Source organism: Dipodomys merriami, unplaced genomic scaffold (genome assembly GCF_024711535.1).
Source record: "Dipodomys merriami isolate MVZ:Mamm:240054 unplaced genomic scaffold, mDipMer1.0.p SCAF_183, whole genome shotgun sequence".
NCBI classification, from domain to species: domain Eukaryota; kingdom Metazoa; phylum Chordata; class Mammalia; order Rodentia; family Heteromyidae; genus Dipodomys; species Dipodomys merriami.
In genome coordinates, this window is record NW_027203193.1 from 316,544 (window position 1) to 323,791 (window position 7,248).

A 7,248-nucleotide genomic window follows, 5' to 3' on the forward strand; every position below is an offset into this window, starting at 1 on the left:
GAAGGACCAGGATTCGAATTGTGGGCTCTAGCTCCCACCACTTAAACCCAAAGGTAGGGAATTCACTGGTCTGTCCAAGAATATCAGCAAGACCAATGATTAAGTAGGCACCAGTGGCTCTCAGCAGTCCTCCATGATACTTACAAAGCTGTGAAAGGAGATTCATGGTAAAATTCACCCTAGGCTGGAAAGTACTTGAGACGCCTGTCCAACTTCAGTTTCAACAAATCCAGAAGTAGAGCCATGTGGCTCCAGTGGTAGAGGGGTATCTTTGAGCAAAAGCAGCTCACGTACTGTGCCTAGGTCCTCAGTTCAATGTCTGGGACTGGCAACAAACAGACATACACAACAATCTGTGTAGCCATCCGGCTGTCTGTTGGTTGACACCACTACCAGAAGTTGCGGAAGGTAGAGGTAACTGAGTGGTAAGCAAGAGTCTAGAGGCGAATTTGGAGTAAAATAGAAAATTGGCAACCTATTAAGTGAGTGGGAGAATAGAGGATTTCCCAGAGCCTGGGAATGTGGCCAGCCCATCTTTCCCATCAAAGCACTCAGATGTCTGAAACAACAAGACTCTGAGTCAGAGCTGCGGGCAACAAACTACTGCCAGAACACCAGCAGCAGAATCCTCACGTCAGACCTTCAACATTCAAGAAAACAAAGAATACAAAAAAGGGAAGGATTCCAAACACAAACACCACTGGGGAGGGTGATTCAACGGAGGGTCTGGCCAAAGGTGATGCTTATCACAGGCCTCCCCTGCCTTTGGACACAGTCACAGCCACCAGGGTCCAGAGTGTCAAGGGTCCAGATACCACCAAGAATCTGCAGAGGTGCTACCGACATGTGGTGCCTTCCCTGGACTGCAGCAAAAGAAGAAACCAGGTGTTCTGTGCCGAGATCCAACCAGTGAAGCAGGAAAAGAAAGACCTGCAGGATTGACAAGCGAAAGAGAAGGAGAAGGTAGCCCAAGTTCACAAAGCACCGAGAACAGAGCTAGACATCCACAAGCTACCCATACAGTGGTTGGTTTTAGCAGAAAGTGATTTACAATCGGCACCAGCCCACATGCAGCTCGCGGCCGATGACAGAGAAATGAAGCACGAAGCTCTCACCAGCTGCCTACAGGCTGCAGAGCAGTGCATGGGGGAGCTGGAGATGGTGGCTTCTGTGGTTACTACTTACAGAAGGATACTGAAATGTTGTTTGAACAGCTGAAGGATGTAACACTTCAGCTCAAGGAAAAGACCAGAAGCTTCTATGACCTGGAGCAAGTGAACACAGAGTTTTCGGAGAAGCTGGAAGCACTCTGGACATAGAGGAGCAACAGGAAGAACAGAATCTGCAAGTTCCAACAAGTGCTGCAGAGGTGTGATGTACTAAAGAGGCTACAGGACAACCTGAGCTGAATGGTGACCACAGCAAATCTGGAGACAGACACCTTCTCCCAGAACCTGAGCATTGAGAGTTCCATGCCGAAGGAGGTGGCCTGGTGGCTGACTGAGCACGTAAACCAACTGACAGAGGAGAAGGAGTGAGGATCGAGGTAGGTGCTGCACCTAGAGAATAGTTGGGGGAACTGAGAACAAAGCTGGCAGAGCCATGGCCCCCCCAGGGTCCATCTCAGGAGGAACAGTAATTGCAGGCCCATGCCTACTGCACGCAGATGGGGTTGAAAAACCTGGAGAAACAACTTCACATATAGGTCCAGGAAAATCAGAGTCTCCATCTCCAGATTGCGGAGCAGCAGGAGCAACTGGGAAGACTAGAGGAGAAAACCAAAGATCGGCAGGATATCCCTGAGACCCCACGATATGCATGTGTGTGCAACCCACAGCTGGAGGAACAGCTGGCCTTGCTGCGGGATGCTCTCTGCAGGGTGAGCAGTGAGAAAAAGGAGCTCACCAGCATCGTGGACTCAGTGCAGCAGGTGAAGAATCATCTGCGGGAACAGCTGGACTGCTCAGAGGAGAAGATAGAGGAATGGAAAGAGGTGGCTGAGAGAGAAGGCCAAGCAGCTCGTGAGCTGCAGGGGCAGCAGGAGCAGTCCCTGGCCTAGCTGCAGGAGCTCAGAGCCACCTGCGAGCAGCACATCACTTCAAATGAGCAGCTTTGCTCCAAGTAGTAGGTCCTGCTGTAGAACCTGCAGAAGCAGACCCAGCAGTTGGAGCAGCTGAAACAAGTGCAGGGTCCGACCAAATGGAGGGACTAGGTGGTGCCCCCAAAGTGGCAGGACAGTTTCAAGTGCCTGGAAGTGACCAGTCCACAGGAGGAGCACCTGCAGGCCCAGCTGAACTTCCTGGCTTTCCCTGGGGAAGGGGAAGCTGTGAACCCTGGAGAAGCAAAAGCTGAGGAAGCGACTCTCCTCGATGTGCCCATGGCAGAAAATGGAGATGTCCCCCAAACTGAGAGGGATGTGGTTCTGTTAGCACTCTCAGAGCCTGAGATCCACAGGGGGAATCTCCTGCCTGACTGCTGCAGGCACTCCCCCTTCCCCGGACAGCTCAGTACCAGATAGAGCTGGAGCCACAGGTCCCCCGCCCATGAGCTGCCACCACAACACATGAGAGAATGAGAAGTGGGACATGTGGGCATCCAAGAAGAAAATCTGGTTCATCCGCAACCTGCCTGATGAGGTGGACTTCCAGACTCCTGCAGATGAGCTCCACCATCGATGCAACCAGCTGTCGGCACATATCCGCACCGTCCAGGAATCCCTCTTGGCATGTAAAGGACAGATGTTCATTCTGGATCAGCTGTGTCAGGAGAAAGCCGAGTGCATGTGCCGGCTGTCCCAGGAGAAAATGAAGAGTAGATAGCTGGAAGAGTTTCTGTCGCTCCTACACGGGGCTCCAGATACCGACACAGGCTGAGCTCTCCACCAGTCCAGCTTCTTCAGAGGCCTCAGGCTCCTGGGTGGGCAAAATGAGGAAGGCACAAAAAGGTTTTGAAGAATTGATACTTCAGGATAGTGTGGAAAATGCAAGAGGAGAAGTCAGGGTTTGCTGCCCCATACAGGACTCCCCCACAGAGCGTGTCCTGCTGCAGATCCCCACATCCAGAACTACCCACAGCTGGTGCACTCAGGCTTGCAGTGCTCAATCCCTTTTCTCTGTAGACTGATGGGGATGATGACTCCCTATGTGACATACTGATTTCCCAAATCCTCAGCAGCCACCAGAACTAGGTGGCCAGGTGGGGTTCTCTAGGCCTCCATCTACCTGGTGATAGGAAGGGTAACCTATGGGCCAAGTAGAGCAGAGGCTGCTGGGAGGAGGCCCAAATTCCAGAGCCATCTAATGGCCCATTGCTGGCCAGGGAAGAGGCCCATGTTATGCTTATCACAAAGCATAAATTGTTTCCAAAGGGAAAATAAAGCCTCCACAAGGATTTGTTCTTCCAGTTATGGGGCTTGAACTCAGGGCCTGGCCACTGTCCTTGAGTTCTATTTGATCAAGACTGGTGGTCTACAAGTTGAGCCCCACCTCCCCTTCCAGCTTTATCTTTGTGGAATCAAACCCAGGGCTTCAGACTTGTTGGCGACCAGTCTATCACTGAGCTACATTCTCAGCTAGGATGATCCTCCTCCGCCAAACCCACATGCCAATCCTCAGATAAATAGGAATTAGGGGCTAGCATGAATATGAAGCACAAGTCTGGTTCACACGGAAATACTTCCCTGCCCCTTCTTTGACACCCTTATTTAAAGTTTCTCTTTTACTATTGAGGGATGAGAGAGGGAGAGGGACATCCGAAAGAGGAGTACCAAGAACAGTGCCCCCCTGATTGCCACAGCCTCCCCCACACAAGTGGTGCTAAAGATTCCCATCTTACCTGACTCAATGTTGTGTCTACACTGTCTCCCTACCCCAGCAAGGCTCAGAATGAAATAAATGTCAGCCCTGGCTTCAGCCCACACCCAGAGTAGAAGCCTAGTCCCAGGCTGGCTTCCACCTCTGACTTCCCTGAGTTAGGCTGGACCCACCATTCACCACTGTGTTGGTGTCAATGATCTCATGGATGGATTTCAGGAAGAACGTCTATGGCAAAGAGCAGAATCAGCAGTGTGAGCAGGGAGGAAGGAGCCAGGGCAATTGGTCTGGGATCTTCGTCCTTGGAGCCTTGCCGTCAAGCCAGAGCCATCCTGTCCTGAAGCACAGCCAAGGACAGGGATTGGACAAGATAGAAGAGCATGGGACTAAAGGAGGTACTGCTTTATCTTGGCACTCTTGAAATTTCCAATATTTGGCCCATGTCAATCCCAAAGCCAACATGCAATGCCTCTCCTTGTTGTTGTTGTCCATGAGCATTGTCCCTGAGCTCTTTTTCTCAAGGCTTGCACTCTACCACTTGAGCCACAGGGACACTTCTTTTTTTGTGATGATTCTTTGAGGATAAGAGTCTCACAAACTTTTCTACCCAAGCTAGCTTGGAAGCCAGATCTCACCTTCCTGAGTAGCCAGAATAACAGGCGTGAGCCAAAAGTGCCCAGCATGTGATGCCTTTTTAAAGGACCTTGGCAAGTCTGTAAAAGGTATCCCATAGGGTCTGGATAGACCATGACCCAATTAAGGAGCTCGGATTGGGGAAGGCTGATGTTATAGCCAGTCTGTTCCCCAAAATTATAGATGTTAGGTGGTGTTGGATGCATCGAAGTCCTAGGCCAACAACCACCAGATTTAGTGGGGAAAAAGGTAGAGAATACCCAAAGGTTACAGTGTAGAAATCTCTAATTTTGCATGAACATGGTGTGTGTGTGTGTGTGTGTGTGTGTGTGTGTGTGTGTGTGTGTGTGTACCAAGGCTTGAAGAGCCTAGGTGGGAACCTTTAGCTTGTTTGCAGAAGTTTGATACTCTAATATTTGAATTATAATATTTCTTCTTCCCAGCTTTTTGGTGATTCTTTGGAGATAAGAGTATGCCCAGGCTAGCTTTGAATCTTGATTGATCCTCCAGTGTCAGCCTTGAATAGCTAGGATTATAGGCATGTCTTTTCATACTTTCTGTTCTAACAGCTGTCTACTTTCCCTGGCCTAGATCTCAGATCTCTACATCAACTCCCAGCAGCCCCTGGCTCTGTGGAGAACTTAATGCTCAAACCTGTCAGTGCATCCTATTTCTTTGTCCTCAGGGGAGAGTATGTTTCCTCTGAAGCCTGGAGGGTTAGGGGAGGGGAAGGAGGGATAGCTGTAGATGGGTGCTTGGCTAGGAAATAGGTATTCTGTTTTATCCAAGAAGGAAAGCGTGGCCAGATGCTAATGGCTCATGCTCTCATATTCTTAGCTCCCTCAGCACGCTAAGATCGGAGGACAACCATAAAGATGCAGCCCAACAAGAAATGTCTCCTCTCCCAAGAACCACCTGAAAGCTGGAAGAAAAGCTGTGGCTCAAGTGGTAGAGGGCTATCCTTGAATGAAAAAACTGAGGGACAGAGCACGGGCCCTGAATTCAAGCCCTACAACCAAGATGCACTCATGCACATGTGTGCACAAGCACACATACACACACACACACACACACACACACACATATATATACATATATACATACACACACACACACACACACACACACACACACACACACACACACACACACACATATATATATATATATATATATATATATATATATATATATATATATATATATATATATATATATATGGCACTACTGTGGCTTGATCACAGGTCCTCAGAACTTCCTGGCTGCAACTCAGTTTTCTGGAGGCTGGTGGGCTAATACTGTGACCCCATTTATGGATTGGACATTGTAGGCTGTGAGTTGAAATCCCAGCATGGCCAATAATGTATTCATGGAGTAAGAAGCCAATTTTGTCCCATTTTTTTCCTTCTCTGTGAAAGTCCTGGGTCTCAGTATATGTGATAAGATATAATAAAATAAATGTTTTATGTGTAATAATACTAAATCATAAGGGTAAAAATGACATATGGAATAAACCCTTGTATGTAAATAGATCTCATATATGAGTATTATTTTTTTCAGTACTGGGACTGCAATTCAGGGCCTTGGAACTTTTCTGAACTTCTTGTCTTCTAGGATGGTGATCTTCTCCTTCACCCACAGTGCCGCAGAGTTACCCAGACCCTGAGTTTAAATTCCAGGCCTGCCATTAAAATGGTGCAAATTCCAAGCCTGAGCCTTTTTATTATTATTATTACTATTGTTGTTGTTGTTGTTGTTGTTATTATTTGGTTGTAGTCCAAGTACCGGGCTTGAACTCAAGTCTTGGCATCTCTGCCAAAGATGATCCTGGGATCTTAGGTCCTTAGTTCAAATCTCAGGACTGGCAAAAAATAAAAAGAAAAAGAAAAAGGATAAAACTGAGAAGTTCAATAAGGTGGTTTTACTTTTTTTCCCCTTTGTATTGTACCATCCTGGGGCTAAATAACAATGCCCAGACAATGTACATGACCTTACCTTGCTGATGTTTGGTGGGATATTAGGGAAGCCAAGCCGAAATCAGCAACTTAGGACTGAAGGTTGAATCCTGGGACTCCCAATAATGAATGGCTGGCGGGAGATTCTAAGAAATGCTTTCCAGGGCTGTGAAAGTGGCTCAGTGGTAGAGTGCTTGTGTTGCATGCTAGAGGCCCTGGGTTTGATTACTCAGCACAACATAAGCAAAAAGAAAAAAGCCACAAGTGACGCTGTGGCTCAAGTGGTAGAGTGCTAGCCTTGAGCTGAAGAGTTGAGAGACAGCAACCAGGCCCAGAGTTCAGGCCCCACGACCGGAACCCCCCAAAAAATTAAAACAAATTAAAATTAAAATTAAAAAAAGACGCTTTCCAATAGGCATCTGTACAAATAGAATGTTGTAAAAGTAACAATTACATTAGTAGTGTACAATTATATTATAAAATTATTCACAACCATTATACTACATTGACTAATTTTCAATTAATACTTTATTAGGCATTTAATCATGATACTTAAAAAAGGAAGGAATAATTTAATTGGAAATATTTGGTAGAAATATCAAATATGCAATTTCATAATTTACAGACATCTCTCGTTAAATATATCTATATCTATATCTATCTATCTATCTATCTATCTATCTATCTATCTATCTATCTATCTATCTATCTATCTATCTATCTGTCTGTCTGTCTGTCTGTCTGTCTGTCTGTCTGTCTGTCTGTCTGTCTGTCTGTCTGTCTGTCTATCTACCAATCTACACATTTATCTGTTTATACACTTGTCACTACTGGGGCTCAGTGGTAGA